At 38.4% G+C, this 16,471-nt stretch overlaps 1 pseudogene; it reads right to left on the bottom strand.

The window, feature by feature from the left end:
• Window positions 1–6,599: 6,599 nt before the first annotated feature.
• Window positions 6,600–6,785, bottom strand: LOC115869789 (annotated as a pseudogene).
• Window positions 6,786–16,471: the final 9,686 nt, after the last annotated feature.

The following is a 16,471-nucleotide window of genomic DNA, read 5'->3' as shown; positions in this document are numbered from 1 at the left end:
CTTCTCATTTTTACCAACTTCTTGTTTGAAGTGTGATTTTCCTTCTTTCCAACCTCTTGCCAGAAAAGGGTTGGGGGGAGGGCGGCTTCCTAGAGTAAATTGAGCAAACTCTAATTTTTATGTGCTGTTTCAGCTGTGTAAATCAATATTTGGATACCTGATATCTTGTTTTATTATACAATTGACTAAATGATAATGTGTATTCATGTCAATTGAACCATATAGTTATACTATCTGGGAATGTATGGTTATAGTTCTGTGGAAGAAATCATTTTGCAGTGTCCATCAGCTTGTAAAAACCTAGTTGTGAGAGCTTAAATATTGAAATAAATGATGAAATGCAAAAAAGAAACTGGTTCTTTGAAATGCTCCCCAAAATTTATAAACCACTGGCAAACTTAAGAAAGGGGGAAAAAAGATGCAAATATCTACAATCAGATTAAAAAGGTGACATAACAATCTACCCAAATGAAATAAAAACAATTACCACACTCTTCTATGAAAAACTGTATTCCAGCAAGTTTAATAACCTTGAAGAAATGGACAAATACATAGATATACACCAACTACCAATTTAACACAGACAGAGGCAGAAAACTTCAACAGACATATAACAAAAGAAGATATAGAGAAGGTCATCAAGAAATTCCCAAGCACCTCTGCTCATACTGTCCCTCAATGCAAGAACACTTTGCTCTAACAAATGGGCATTCTGTGATGCTCATCTACCTGAAACAATCGCTGAAGACAAAATGGGTGCATAAGCAAATGTGGTGAAGAAAGCAGATGGTTCCCATCTATCAAAAGATATAGCATCTAGAGTCTTAAAGGCTTGAAGTTAAGCAAGCAGCTATCTAGCAGAGAAGCATCAAGCTCACGTGGAAGAAGCACACCAGCCTGTGAGATCATGAGGTGCCATTGGGCCCGGGTAACAGGCATCAGTAGACCCATAACAAAGAAACCAAAAAATCATTTTGTTGAGAACGAGCAGGGGGATGGTCAGAGCAGAGACCCAAAGCCCATCTATAGACAATGGGACATCCCCTCACAGAAGGGTCACAGGGAAGGGATGAGTCAGCCAGGGCACAGTAAAGCACTGATGAAACTGGTTTCTTGAGGCTTCCTCGAGGCTTCCTCACGCCCCACTATCATGACCCCAGTGTTGCCTTTCAATGCAGGTTAAACCAGAGCATGTACACAGGTACAGGTAAGAGCTCATGACACACCAAATCCAGGAACAGGAATGGGAATAGAAATATCAGAAAAGTAGGGGGAAGGTGGGGAGAGAAGTGAAGGAAGGGGGAATTGATCACAATGATTGACACATAACCACACACACACCCTCCTGGGGGATGAACAACAAAAACCATGAGGGAAGGAGCTATCTTACAGTTTAAGATATGAAAATAATAATAATTTATAATTTATCAAGGGGTCACAAGGGTTGGGTGGGAGGGAAAAAGAGGAGTTGATACCAAGGGCTCAAGAGAAAGCAAATGTATAGAAAACAATGATGGGAACATATGTATAAATATGCTTGATACAATTGGTGTATCGATTGTCATAAGAGTTGTAAGATCCCCCAATAAAATGATCTTTTAATAAAACAAACAGAAAGAAAGAAATTCCAGACCAAGAAAAGCCCACGACTGTATAGCTTCACTAGGGAATTCCACAAAACTTTAAAAAATATTCCAAAACATAGAAATTGAAAACAAACCTCCGAAGTTCATTCTATGAAGCAAGTATATACCTGATACCAAAGCCAGAATAAAACCTCATAAAGATAGAAAACTACAGACCAATATATCTCACAATTATAGGTGCAAAAGTTTTCAACACAGCAGAATTGGCCAACAAATTTAATAACATATTTTTTTCAATACACTATGCTCAAGTGGGATTCATACCAGGGATGCAGGGATGGTTTAATACCAGAAAAATAATCAATGTAATGCACCACATAAATAAGACAATGAATGAGAATGATATGATCACGTTAATAGTTGCAGAAAATACATTTGGCAACATCCAACACCCACTTCCGATAAAAATATTAAACAAAATAGGAATAGATGGTAAACTACTCAAATTCTATTTTTAAAAGCCATATATGAAAAAAGAAAAGCTTGTAAATAATCCAAGGTCTGTTTGTTGACTTTTAGGATTGTTTTCCGGTTGAGTCTGTGGAGTGCCACGCCCTGGTCCCAAAGTCTACCCTTAGTACTCTCTCAGGACTTCCTTGCTCTACTCCCCTTGCTGTTCTGTTGCACGTCCTTAGGGTTTTGTCTTGGTGTGGTGGGGTCAGATCGGTTGCAATTCCCACAGCATATCTCCCATGTTGTCCCCTGTAGGGCTATGGGTCAGTGAATGATGTTGTGTCTCCTAGTGTTGTTTTGTTTTCTTTTGTTGCTTTGTTTTGCACTGTCTTGTTTTTATGCATATTATTTTCTCTGAGGGTCTACTAGATAAACAATCTAGAGGAGAAAACAATGGGACCAACAGTTCTGGGGGGACATGGGAGAAGGGGGGAAAGAAAGTGGTGTTAAGGAACCCAAGGACAAGGGAACAACAAGTGATCCAAACTCAGTGGCGAGGAGGGTGTAAGAGGCCTGGTAGGGCTTGATCAAGGGCAGTGTAACCGAGAAGAATTACTGAAACCCAAGTGAAGGCTGAGCATGATCGTGAGACAAGAGGAAAGTAAAAGGAAATAGAGGAAATAACTAGGAGGCAAAGGGCATTTATAGAGGTCTAAATACAGGCATGTACATATGTAAATATATTTATATATGAGGATGGGGAAACAGATCTATGTGCATATATTTATATGTTTAGTATTAAGGCACCAGATGGACATTGGGCCTCTACGCAAGTACTCCCTAAATGCAAGAACACTTTTTTCTATGAAACTGGCATTCCATGATACTCACCTTCCCAACTCGATCACTGAAGACAATGCAGGTGCATAAGCAAATGTGGTGAAGAAAGCTGATGGTGCCCGGCTATCAGAAGATATAGCATCTGGGGTCTTACAGGCTTGGAGGTAAACAAGCGGCCATCTAGCTCAGAAGCAACAAATCCCACATGGAAGAAGCACACCAGTCTGTGATCACAAGGTGTCGAAGGGATCAGGTATCAGGTATCAAAGAAAAAAAATCATATCATTGTGCATGAGGGGGAGTGCAGGGTGGGGACCCAAAGCCCATATGTAGGCAACTGGACATCCCCTTACAGAAGGGTCTCAAGGAGGAGATGAGCCAGTCAGTGTGCAGTGTAGCAACGATGAAACATACAGTTTTCCTCTAGTTCTTTAATGTTTCCTCCTCATCTCTATCATGATCCCAATTCTACCTTACAACTCTGGCTAGATCAGAGGATGTACACTGGTACAGATCAGAGATGGAAACACGGGGAATCCAGGACAGCAATACCAGAAGGGTGGAGGGAAGGTGGGGTAAAAGGAGGAATAAATTACAAGGATCTGCATATAACTCCCTCCCTGGAGGACGGACAACAGAAAAGTGGGTGAAGGGAGTTGTCAGACAGTGTAAAACATGACAAAACAATAATAATTTATAAATTATCAAGGGTTGATGAGGGAGGGTGGGTGGGGATGAAGGGGAAAAATGAGGAGCTGATACCAATGGCTCAAGTAGAAAGAAAATATTTTGAAAATGATGATGGTAACAAATGTACAAATGTGCTTGACACAATGGATGTATGTATGGATTGTAATAAGAGTTGTATGAGCTTCTAATAAAATGATTTTTTTTAAAGTCATATACGAAAAACCAATGGCCAACATCATGCTCAACAGGGAAAAACTGAAAAAAGTTCTCCTGGTAACAATAACTAGACTGTCAGTCAATGTCAATGCTACTTAAAACAATTTACAAATAAATACAACGTAATTCTAATTCAAATCCCAACTTCATTCTTTAAAGAAGTGGAAAAACTAATAACCAACTTCATTTGGAGATGGAAGATATTGAAAGTAACGTGGACTGCTAAAAGGAAAAATCGATCTGTATTGCAAAAAGTAAGGCCAGAGTGCTTCATAAAGGCAAGGATGGCAAGCCTTTGTCTTACATACTTTGGACATATTGCCATTAAGAGAAGCCTGGAGAACATCATGTCTGGTAAGTTGGAGGGGCAGAGAAAAAGAGGAAGGCCCTCAAGGAGATGGATTGACACAGTGGCTGCATCAATGGGCTCAGGCATAGGAGCAATTGTGAGGATGGCACAGGATCATTCAGTGTTTCCTTCTGTGGTACACAGGGTCACTATGGGTAGGACCCAACCAGATGGCACCTAATGGTGATTATGTCTTTTTCTAGTATTCCTTTAATCATTGTGTAGTCATGTCTTTTTATTGTCTCTCATTGTGTTCATCAGGTTCTCTAGAGAAACAAACCAGGACGCTTATGAGTATATATATATATATATACATACATATATACACTCACACACTCAAACCTATCATATATATATGATAGGTTTGAGTGTGTGATGTATGAATATATGATAGGTTTGTACAGCAAAAATGAATATAACAGCTAATTAGCCCACACATCAGTACAGAGGGCTCAGTTCAACTCACTTTTGTGGAAGAGTTAATATACTGAATGTCCTTCAACTCATGGGGGTTGCCAGTCCAAGGTCAAGGAAACAGAAAGCGGAGTCTTCCCTCAGGCAAGACAGGAAGGGTAGAGGGAAGCAACAGTTAACAGCATGGAGAATCCAGTGGGTGAACTGGACTCAACCTCAGACACACCTGTAACCTGAGAACTGAAAACTGAAAGTTCATGTTGTCTGAGGAAACAGAAGACAGTTGTACCAAGATTGTTGAACTGTTAGTAAGTGGGCAATCATGATCTTGCTATGTCAATGCCCTATATGCTCTATTAAGATATATATTATTCCATCAACCTGTGACTGACATTCTCAGTGAATATTATTATAAAATTTCCCTGACAATTTCCATTGTTCTTGTAAATAGTGTTCAGCCATGAAAGAATTGATTCTGTACAAGTGAATAATTCAGGCACTGTGAAATGGAGTTAGACAACATTGGCCCAGTATCTCGCTCTCAACAGTTCTTTAAAAATTTACTACCAGGGACTAATCAAAGACAATATTAATGGAAGATCTTTATACCACAAGGGAATGAGTGATAAGACTCTACCATAAATTGACAGGAAGTTTTGAAAGGGAGCCAAAGGCAGGTTAAAAAAAAATCCAGGAATGGGTTTTGGCTCACATTAAATCCTAGCTTCAATTTAAGACCAATTAGTTCTTACATTATGGCTCTGCTCAATACTCACCCTCAGGAAGGGAACACAGAAGATATGGGTGCCATTTTTTTGTTTGTGTGGGTGAACAAAAAAGATTGATTGACAAATCAGTGGCAATTAAATAGAATGACTAAAGGTTTGTTGGGAAATAAAAACTTCAGGTGAATCTCAGCCTCCCTGCTCCAGCGTCTAGCTCTCAGCTCTTTCCTCTTTGATGGATACCTTTGACGATGGCGGGGCCTTGGCGGGCAGCCCAGGCCTTCTTGGGGCCTTGGGAGCTGTCATATTCTTGACCAGGTGCGCGGGAGCTCGGGGTCCAGTGGTGTCCTTGTTCTTGGGCTGAGCTGTTGCCTTGACTTTTGGCTCCTTCCCGAGCCCCTGGGCAGCCACCCCTTTAGGAGCCTTGGCTGTGGCTGCTGCCTTCTTCGTTACCTGGGAAGTAACATTGCTCTTGCCCTAGGGGACCTTCTCTTCGGAACGCTTCCTGCCAGCATTTGTTTTCTTTGGGGCCTCCGCATCTCCTGGAAGAGGGTCTTTGACTGCTGAGCATGGCAGCACCGGAAGGGGCCTTCATAGCCTTTTCTGGTTTGGGGGACCCTTTCTTGGCTTTACCCGGCTTTGCCACCGTAGCCGTGACATTGCCACCTTTCGCAGAGGCCTTCTCCTTGGCTGTGCCTGGCTTGGGGGTGACCTGCTTCACCTGAGCTGGTTTCATGGGCCCCGTTTTTGCCTCATTTGCACCGGGGGTGGGGGGTGTCCTTCTTTGTCTTCCTGGGATTCTTGAGGCTCTTCTTGGCTGCACTGGGTTTCTTGGTGGTCAGAGCCGTGGGTGTCTTTTTGAGATGGACCATCCGGTTTTTCTTGGCAACTAATTTGAACCTGCCGGTGTCCCCCCTGACCTTGGAGTTGAGGGGCCGGATGATGAGGCCATGGTTGATGCCCTTGGTCAGGGCCTCCTTCAGCAGGTACTTGAGGCGGATGATGTTGACCATAGGGTACTTCTGCAGGATGAACTGCTTGATGGCCACCTCTGAGGTTCCCTGCCGCTGCTCACACTCCTGCAGTGCCTCCAGCACCATATGCAGCATGTTGGGTTTGCGGCGCTGTACTAGGACACCCAGGCTTGGGCCTACCTGGCTTTCTCAGACCCTGACAACCCCAGCCACTCCGCTGTCAGCCCCATTGAAGAGGCCTAGGAGATGTCGCTGGGTGCATAACTCCAAGGAGCCATGGTCGCCAAGTCTAAGAAATTAGATGGCGCTCAACTATCAGATAAAACAGTGTCTGGGTTCTTTTTTTTAAAAACAGGTGAGAGTGAGAACGCAGTCCCCCACTACCACAAATTATGCGGTCAAGTTTCCCACATTTGGGGGAAATCGTAGGGGTCAGCACACCTGCAGTGCAATGGATGAGCCTCGCCCTGGGAAAATCACCTTCCTTAGTGTCTGGGGTCTTAAAAACTTGTTTCCAAACAAGCAGCCATCTAAGTTAGGTGTCAACTAAGTCCACGTGGAAGAAGCACACCAACATCAGTGACTTAAGGGTTGTAAGTAGTATAATATGAGCTAAAGGAGGGAATTGTATCAGACCCTAAATTGAGAGAAAAGGTTTGCAGAAGGTTTTGGATGACAGTGGTAACCCAAGATACATTTGTAATATCTACAAAGGAAATAAACCTCTGGCGAGTTCCCTCTATCCATACTAGAGAGATGGGAGGAAAGTGGTAACTAAATTGATTGCATTGGAGAGATGACTATTGGAGATGAAAATAATAAACCAGACTTGAATAGTTAAATGATTCCTCCTTCTAATGTACTTAGGCTTGATTTGGTTTACAACATTTTCTGTAATTTTTTGTTTGTTCATAGTGGGATTTATCTCAGGTTGTTACATCATTGGGATGACCCTCATGAATTTTGGGTATGTTTTTCTCTTTTTCAGTATATGAAGCCTATAGGGACAGCAAATAGAATATGGGTTTCTGAGGGGTACAGTGGGGGTGGGGGTGATGGTAAAAGGTAGATGGTATCAAGGAGTTCAAGAAGGAAAAGAGTGTTTTGAAACTGATTGTGGTAGCAATTGTATAATACTGCTTGATATGACTGAACTAAGGAATGATGTGATATATTAATTAACTCTCAATGAAATGATTTTGAGAAAAAAGAAAGAAAGAAATACACATCATACCTATTTGGAAGCCAGCATTTTTAAAAAGAGAAAATAAGTCATGGCAAGCGTGAAGAAATTCAAACTCTGATACAATTCTTAGAAATATGGTAATTGTAAGCCAAACCCACAAGGGTACATATGATTATATGATTCTGTTTATATGAAATAGTCAAAAGGGATAAATCTATGGAAACTAAAAGCATATTGGTGTTTGCCTGTAACTGGAGTGGCAGGAATGAGGGAAACAGGGTATGCTTAAGGGGTATGGGTCTTTTTTTAAGAGATTATGAAAATGTTCTGGAACTACATAATGGTGATAAATTTACAACACTGTGGGTACATTAAACGTCACTAATGGTAGATTTTATGTTGTGAGCATTTTACCAAAATTTTTTAAATGAAGAAAAAATAGTCACTGCAAAAAATGTCGACTAATTCTTTTAGGCAGAAGGAAAATGATACAAGACTTGAATTTATATAAAGAAACCAGGAATATCAGAAGAGAAATAAAGTAAAATGAAAGATTGTTTTAAATTTTCTTACTTTTAATTAATCTAAAATATAAGTATTTCTTTAAAGTAATAATAGTAAGAATGCATTACATAATTAGAAATTGTGGGAATTAATTTAAATATTATTCTATAATTTGCCTGCACAACTCATAAAAGGATATACTGTTGTTTGTTTTAAACCATTTTATTAGAGGCTCTTACAGCTCTTATTAACAATCCATACATCCATTGTGTCAAGCACATTTGTACATATGTTGCCATCATCCCTTTCAAAACATTTTCTGTTTACTTGAGCCCTTGGTAATAAGCTCCTCATTTTTTCCCTCTGCCACCCCACCTCCTACCTTCATTAACCCTTGCTAAATTATAAATTATTATTATTTTCATATCTTACACTGTACGCTGTCTCCCTTCACCCATGTTTCTGCTGCTCATCACCCTGGATGGGGGTGAGAGGTTATACATCAATCATTGTGATTGGTTTCCCCTCCCCACCTTCCCCCTACCTTTATGGTATCGCTACTGCCATTATTATTCCTAGGAGGTTTATCTGTCCTGAATTCTGTGTGTCTAGAGCTCTTATCTGTACTGGTGTACATGCTCTGGTCTAGCCAGATTTGGGGTCATGATAGTGGGGGTTGGGAGAGGCATTAAAGAACTATAGGAAAGTTGTATGTTTCATCTATGCTATACTGCCCCCTGGCTGGCTTGTCCCCTCTTTGTGACCGTCTGTGAAGGAATGTCCAATTGTCCACAGATGGGCTTTGGGTCTCCACTCCATCCCACCCCCTCACCTGACCCCCCACCCTGCGCTTGTTCGCAATGATATGATTGTTTTTTGGGGGGTCTTATGATGCCTGATACCTGATCCTGTTGACACCTCATGATCACATAGGCTGGTGTGCTTCTTCCATGTGAGCTTTGTTGCTTCCCAGGTAAATAGCCACTTGTTTATCTTCAAGCCTTTAAGACCCTAGATGCTATATCTTTTAATAGCTGGGCACCATCAGCTTTCTTCATAACATTTAATTAAGTATCCATTCTGTCTTCAGCGATTGTGTTGGGAAGGTGAGTATCACAGCATGCCAGGTTATTGGAACAAAGTGTTCTCGTGTTGAGGGAGGACTTGAGTAGTGGCCCAATGTCTGTCTGCTACCTTAATATTTAACATATAAATATATGTACATAGATCTATGCCCCTATTGTTATATATAAATATATTTACACATGTATGTGCCTGTATTTAGACCTCTATAAATGCCCTTTGCCTCCTAGTTCTTTCCTCTATTTCAAAAGGATATACTGTTATTTGAAGTTGAAACTGTATATAGTAAATTCGAGGACAACTACTAAAATTTTAAAATAATGTATAATTAATATAATGAGAAAGAGATGGAATCTTGCTAAATGCTCAATCAAAACCAGAAAAATGGAAATGAGAGAAAGAGAGAGAGAGAAGAAAGGAAAGAAAGAACACAATCAATGAATACAAAGCAATTACTAATGTAGTAGATAGTACTCAAATTATTTCAGTATTAGCTTAAGATAAAAAAAACTTGCTCACTGCCATTGAGTCAATTATATCTCATAGCAACTGTGTAGGTCAGAGTAGAACTGCCCCTGTAAGTTTCTAAGACTTGACTCCTTACAGGAGTAGAAAGCCCCATCTTTCTCCTGCGGGGCAGTGGGCTGTTTCAAACTACTGACTTTGTGGTTAGCTGTAGTATTAAATTAAAAGTGGCACGGGGGAGTGGGGTGCCAGCCCCACCCACTACTAGAACTCACTGGTTCAGTAATACTACTTCTGGGTTCAGTAATGCACAATTGTACGGTTGAGATATATAAGTATTATATTAAAGTCATTGAGAGCATGAGAGATATTACAATAATGCAGTCAGACATATTATATGGTAGCATTGCTCATCTCAGCCCAGCTTGGTGGTCCATGTGGAGAGAGAGGGAAGGGAAGGCGGGTAAGGGAACAAGGGAGAGAGGAGTGACCAGGGAGGGAGCAGCAAGGAGCTCAGAGTCAGAGAGGTCAGAGAGCTCTATATTGCTGACCCATGCCTATATACCTTTTGGGGGCAAGCCAGCCCACTAATTACAGGTAGAGACATACATCACAGGGAGGAGCTGCACTATAGGTTACATAGCAATGAGTGGGTGGTCTAGGGGTTGGTCTCTGGGTCTCCATAGGAACCATTATCATTATAGGGTGAAAACTCCTCCTACAGGAGCCTGTCCATTGTCCTCAGAGGCAGGGAGCAGGCCCACCCTTGTGGTGGGATGAGACAGCAGTCTGGAAACTGATTGCCTTCAGGGGAGGGAATGCCTGTGCATCTGACCTCCCCCAACAGTTAGCAACCCAACTTGTAACCACTACGCCACCAAGGCTCTAATTTAAAATAAAGTGATATAAATACATAAGTTAAAGTGCAGCTATTGTCAGGATGGATATATATAAATATATATGTAAATGTTGCCAAGAAAGATCCTACTTTAAATATAAAGACTTCTAGACTAAAAGTAAAGAATGGAGAAAGATACACTTAAGCTTACACTAAACATAAAATCAGACAAAGCAAACTTCCAAAAAAATAAGATTATCAGTTTAAAACAGAAAAACATTTGTCTGGTATTTTCTATTGACCTCAGTAATTTCACTCCTGTCATGTCCTCTTCTGTTGTACATAGGATTGTCATGAGTCAGAAAAAACTCCATGGCACCTAACAACAACATGTTTTCTTCTGAATCTGGTTTGAATTTCTCACAGTTCTCTGTCAATATAAACTAGTTTCTGGTTTTTATTTGTTTTCAGTAAAATATTTGCTATCATATGATATTAATGATATTGTTTGATAATTTCCAGATTCCATTCAATTACCTTTCTTTGGAATGGGTCCAAATATTAATCTCTTCAAGTTCATTGGTCAGATAGCTGTCTTCCAAATTTCTTGACATAGAAAAGTATGTGCTCCCAGTGTTAAATTCATTTATTAAACTATTTCAATGGTTATTCCATCCATTCCTGGAATGCTATTTTTCCAACAATGCCTTTGGTGCAGGTTTGAACTTCTTCCTTTAATGCTAGTGGTTCTTAGTCATATGCTAGGTCTTGAAATGATTTAATGTTGGACATTTCTTTTTGGAATAGTGACTCTGTGTATTCCTGCCATCTTCTTTTATTTTTTAATTTCTGGTGAATGTGTGCAGCCAAAGATATACCATTTCAATCATTTCTACAGGTATGATTCAATGACCTTGGTTATATTTCACAAGTTCTGCTACTATTATCATTATCCTTTCCCAAATTATTCTACCGTGATAATTTTAAACTTTGTCTTAGTTATGTAGTTGTACTATAACAGAAATGCTATAAATTGATGGCTTTAACAAGCAGAAATGTATTATCTAATAGGTTAGAGCTTAAACATCCAAATTTGAGTATTGACTCTAAGGGAAGGTATTCTTTTTCTGTTGGCTTTGGAGGAAAATTCCTGACTCTTTTCAATATCTGTGGCTCTGGTGTCTTGACATAAATCTTCTTCTGGGATTAGGAGGTTGTCAGAACAGGGACCCCAAGTCCAAATGATATGCTTTGCTTTGGGCTCTTCATTCTTGGTAGTAATCAGATCAATCTCTGTTTAATTCTCTCTCCTTTCATGTCTTATAAAATAAAAGAGATATAGGTTACACCTCAGAAAAATTTCTCTTACATCTAATGAGGGCTGTGACCTGAGAAAGGCTATTGTATCCTACCCTAATCCTCTTACAAAAGATTGCCTGATCATATCATATCACATCATGTTGGATGATTACATATTTACAAAACTGCCAAACAACTGAGAATCATGGTTCAACCAAGCTGGTCCATAGTTTGGTGTATACAATTAAATCCATGACAAATATATGCTTCTTCCAACATATTAGAAAATGTTCTATTGTTATTTTTTTAAATCTCATTGGCTAATTTTCATAAGTAGATCATTAGGTTCTTCTACCTAGTCTGTCTTAGTCTGGAAACTTTGCTGAAACCTGCACACTATGTGTAAACCCAAATCTTAGCAACATAAAAACCTCCACAGCTAACTGGTAGACAGAGTCGCATGGTGAGGTGTCAGGATACAATGTCTGTTGTACAAATGTCAGTTGTTTCCCTTTATAAAATAAAGGATATTTTTATTAAAAATAAAACATTAGTATGAAAAATGAAATTTTTAAGGATAAATAAAGCAAACGATGTACAGGCTCTATACGTCGAAAATAATAAAACACTGGTGAACTAAATCAGAAGACAGTTAAATAATTGAATGAGGCATTCCATGATCATGGACTGAAAGACCATATTGTTATTATCTGAATTCTTCCTAACTTGATATATAAATTCAATTTAAAAAAAACCTAACTAAATATCTTTCAAATTATTTTGTAGATTTAATACAATGATTCAAAAATGTCATGTAAGGTAAAAGGCCCACAATAGCCAACACAATGCTAAAGAATAGATTAGGAGGACTTACACTATCAAATTACTGTATAAGATTTCTAATGAAGCAACCATAATCACGACAATATGTTATCTATAAAAGAATAGATACATAAATCAAAATACAAAGTAGAGGGGGAAAAAACCCAAGCAAATAGGGTAAACTAATCTAATCATTGGCAAAGGCAATAAAATGCATGATATTTTTTTCAACAAAAACTGTTGGGACAATTGAGCATACATATGCAAAAGACATGAATCTAGTTAAAGACTTCTTATCTTACACAAAAAATTAACTTAAAATGGATTATAGACACAAAAGTAAAATGCAAAACTATTAAATTTCTCCAAGAAAACATGGGTTTTATAATGCAATATCAAAATACATAAGATTAAAAAAATATATTGGATTTTATCAATATAAGATTCTTTTTTGCTTTTAAGACAATGTTAAAGGAATTTAAAGACACATCACAGAAAGGGAGGAAATATTTTCAAAAGACTTATCTAATAAATATCTAGCACCCTTTTTAAGAAAGTATTTTTTATTTATTTGTTTGTTTTTTGTAGTCACTTCATCCAGAAACTCAGTGTAGGCAATTACCTAATGTGATAACATTAGAACCGATTTGGATCAGAAACCATAACACAAGCATTTATTACTACATTCACTCAAAGAATTCTTTTCTAACAATTATTTAAACTCTTTACTTTGTGTACTTGTCAATTTACAATTTAACATGTTATTTGAAACATTTATTTGGCTGAAAACATAACCTTCTAGAAGAACATAATTAATTACCTTTTGCTTACTTGCTGTTTTAGGAAGGCCAGAAACAGTGGCATCCTCACAGTTTGTTGGACGTGTCTTATCATTTTTTAACTTTTTAAAAACAGTTTTATTAGTACTTCATCCACGTGCCATGCAATTAATTAGTTCAATCAAGAAGAGTTGTGCAGTTATTACCACAGTCTCTTCATTTTCTTGTAGACCATTACCAAACCTGTTGAAGTGTGTCCTTAGGTCCAATGCCTGTGAGAATCCTCATTTGGTCAGAACTGTGAAGTAGCCTATTGATCTTGGATTTTCTCTTCCCACTTCCTCTTCATCCATATGGTCCACTCTGCTCTGCTACTAAATACTTCTCAGAGATGATTTCTCTTAGTACTTACTTGTCCAAAGGCTTTTCCACAATGTAGGTGTTGTCTCTGTTGCTCTTGTTAGGTGCCATCAAGTCAACTCCAACCCATATTAACCTTATACACAACCGAAGGAAGCACTACTCAGTCCTGTGCCATCTTCACAATTGTTCCCATGCTTGAGCCCATTGTTGCATCCATGGTGTCAGTTCATGTCCTCCAGGGCTTTCCTCTTTTTTACTCTCCTTCTACTTTACCAAACATGATGTCCATCTCCAGGGACTTGTCTCTCCTGACAACATGTCCAAAGTATGTAAGCGAAGTTTCACCATCCTTGCCTCTAAGGAACAAACTGGCTGCCCATCTTCAAAGATAGATAGGTTTGTCCATGGTACTTTCAATATTCTTCTCCAGCACCACAATTCAATTTTTTTTTTGATCTTCTTTATTTAATGTCCAACTTTCACATACGGATTAGACCATGGAAAATGCCATGGCTTGGGTCAGGTGCAACTTTTCCTTAGGGTAACTTCTATAATTTTCAATATTCTAAGGAGGTCTTGTACAACAGATTCACCTAATGCAATGTGTCTTTTTCATCTTTTTACTGCTGCTTCCATGAGCATTGATTGCGGATCCCAGTAAGACAAAATACTTGACAACTTCAACCTTTTCTCCATTTATCATGATGTTACCTATTGGTCCCATTGTGAGGATTTTGGTCTTCTTTATATTGAGTTGTAATACATACTGAAGGCTGGAATCCTTGATTTTTATCAGCAAGTGCTTCAAGTCTTCTTCACTTTCAACAAGCAAGGTTGTGTCATTTGCAAATTGCAGGTTGTTAATAAGCTTTCCTCCAATCATGATGCCACTTTCTTCTTCATATAATCCAACTTCTTTGATGATTTGTTCAGCATACGGATTGAATAAGTATGGTGATAGGATGCAACATTGTGATACAATACTAATTCACACCTTTCCTTATTTTAAACCATGCACTCTTCCTTTGTTCTGTTCATACAACTGTATGAACTCTTGATCCATGTTAAAGTTCCACATAAGCACAATAAAGTGTTCTAGAATTTCCATTCTTCTCAATGTTATCAATAGTTTGTTATGATCCACACTGTCAAATGCCATGACACAGTCAATAAAACTTAAGTAAACATCTTTCCTGAAATCTTTGCTTTCAGCCAAGATCTATCTGCTGTCAGCAATGAACCTGGCCTGAAATGATTGTTGAATGATCTTCAGTAAATTTTACTTGCATGTGATATCAATGATACTGTTTTATAATTTGAGTGTTCTTTTGGACAACCTCTTTTTGGAATGGGTACACATACAGATTTCTTCCAGTTAGTTGATCAAGTAGCTGTTTCCAATTTTCCTGGAAGAGAGGAGTGAGTGCTTCCTCTATCTCTCTATATATAGACATTTCTGTCTCTCTACTTAATGTCTGTTAGAAATGTGTTTTTCTGGGTAGGAACCTAGGGACCCCAAAGCCTTAAGTTCATCTCTGAAATGCCCTATGGACTATGGATATATAGATATCAAGATCCCAAACTATTTGGAATGGTAGAAAAAATTAGACCCCTAAAGGTGAGCTCCAATGCTTTCAGAGTTGATTTTGTCAAGAATACTAAAATAGAAGGTAACTGAATTCTCATTAAGAACAAATAAACAAACTAAGAAACAAAACAATGAATGGCCTACAATTAAGGTGAGGGGAGGTTTTAGTACACTGAGACTCTCCATTCCAGTCCTACCTACAGTAGAAATCAGATATGAGTGAGAATTTGGCATGGATTTATAACATTATTACAAAATTTAATTTAAATAAATTAGCTCTTTCAAAGGGGAGTAAGATCTGAGAACATATATTGATGTGCCAGGGAAAATGGTAGGACTGCAGATAAAATTGTTAAGGCACATTGTCCAAATCAGATTCCATTTCCTAAGCCTAAATGTGACAGTCTTCTGTGAATTAGGTTGGGGAAAAATATATATATCCACACAGCTGGGATAATGGGGCCAATCAATCCTGATTTATTTATGCATTAAAGTTAAAGAAGTATGATAAGGAACATTTAATCTGTTCCCCCAGCTTAAAAGTAGAGACAGATGAGAAGCATCATTCAAAACAGTCCTTCTTCATGGTCTTGTGACCTTTTACATTATGGATCCAGATAAAGACAATATAGTGCCTGACTATTGTCAGATTAAAAGAATGGTATCTTAAATAGTAATTAAACTTTATGGTGAAAAGTATCATTAGGAGGAACTATACAGAAATGGTAAGAAGTATGACAAGGACACACGAACTGGCTATAAGTTCCTACAAGGGAGTTTTTGTACCAGACACAAAATTATTGTGTCTATACCAGTTGTTTCAGCTCAAATCATTCAGACTTTATATGGACAACTCCACCTGGTTTGTCACAGTAAGGTGCAGCCTCTACTCACCAGTGCAGCAATCTAAGGAAAGTGAGAGGTACAATTTGGTGTGATGGAATGATGGGAAAGATGTAGGCATTATCAACATTTCCTTTTTATTTATGATCACTAATAACCTGTGCTTCAGATGTCAGATGATTGATTTTCTATTCTAGTCCCATATAGTAACATCCTACACATTTGATTCCAGGAACCAGACTAAAGTTTTTTTTTAACAAATGTATAAACAAGTTTACAAACAGAAAACTGAGCAACTTCTAAGGAACTGTAAGGATTTCTGAATAAACCCGAGTTATAATACAGTTTTAAAAAATCATTTTATTGGGGCTCATACAATTCATCACAATACATAGATCAATTGTGTAAAGCACATCTGTACATTTGTTGCCCTCATTATTCCCAAAATTCGCTT

The sequence above is a fragment of the Echinops telfairi genome, unplaced genomic scaffold (genome assembly GCF_000313985.2).
Source record: "Echinops telfairi isolate 266 unplaced genomic scaffold, ASM31398v2 ScPeMD7_45;HRSCAF=164, whole genome shotgun sequence".
Taxonomy (NCBI): Eukaryota; Metazoa; Chordata; class Mammalia; order Afrosoricida; family Tenrecidae; genus Echinops; species Echinops telfairi.
This window is presented reverse-complemented; position numbering and strand designations above follow the sequence as displayed.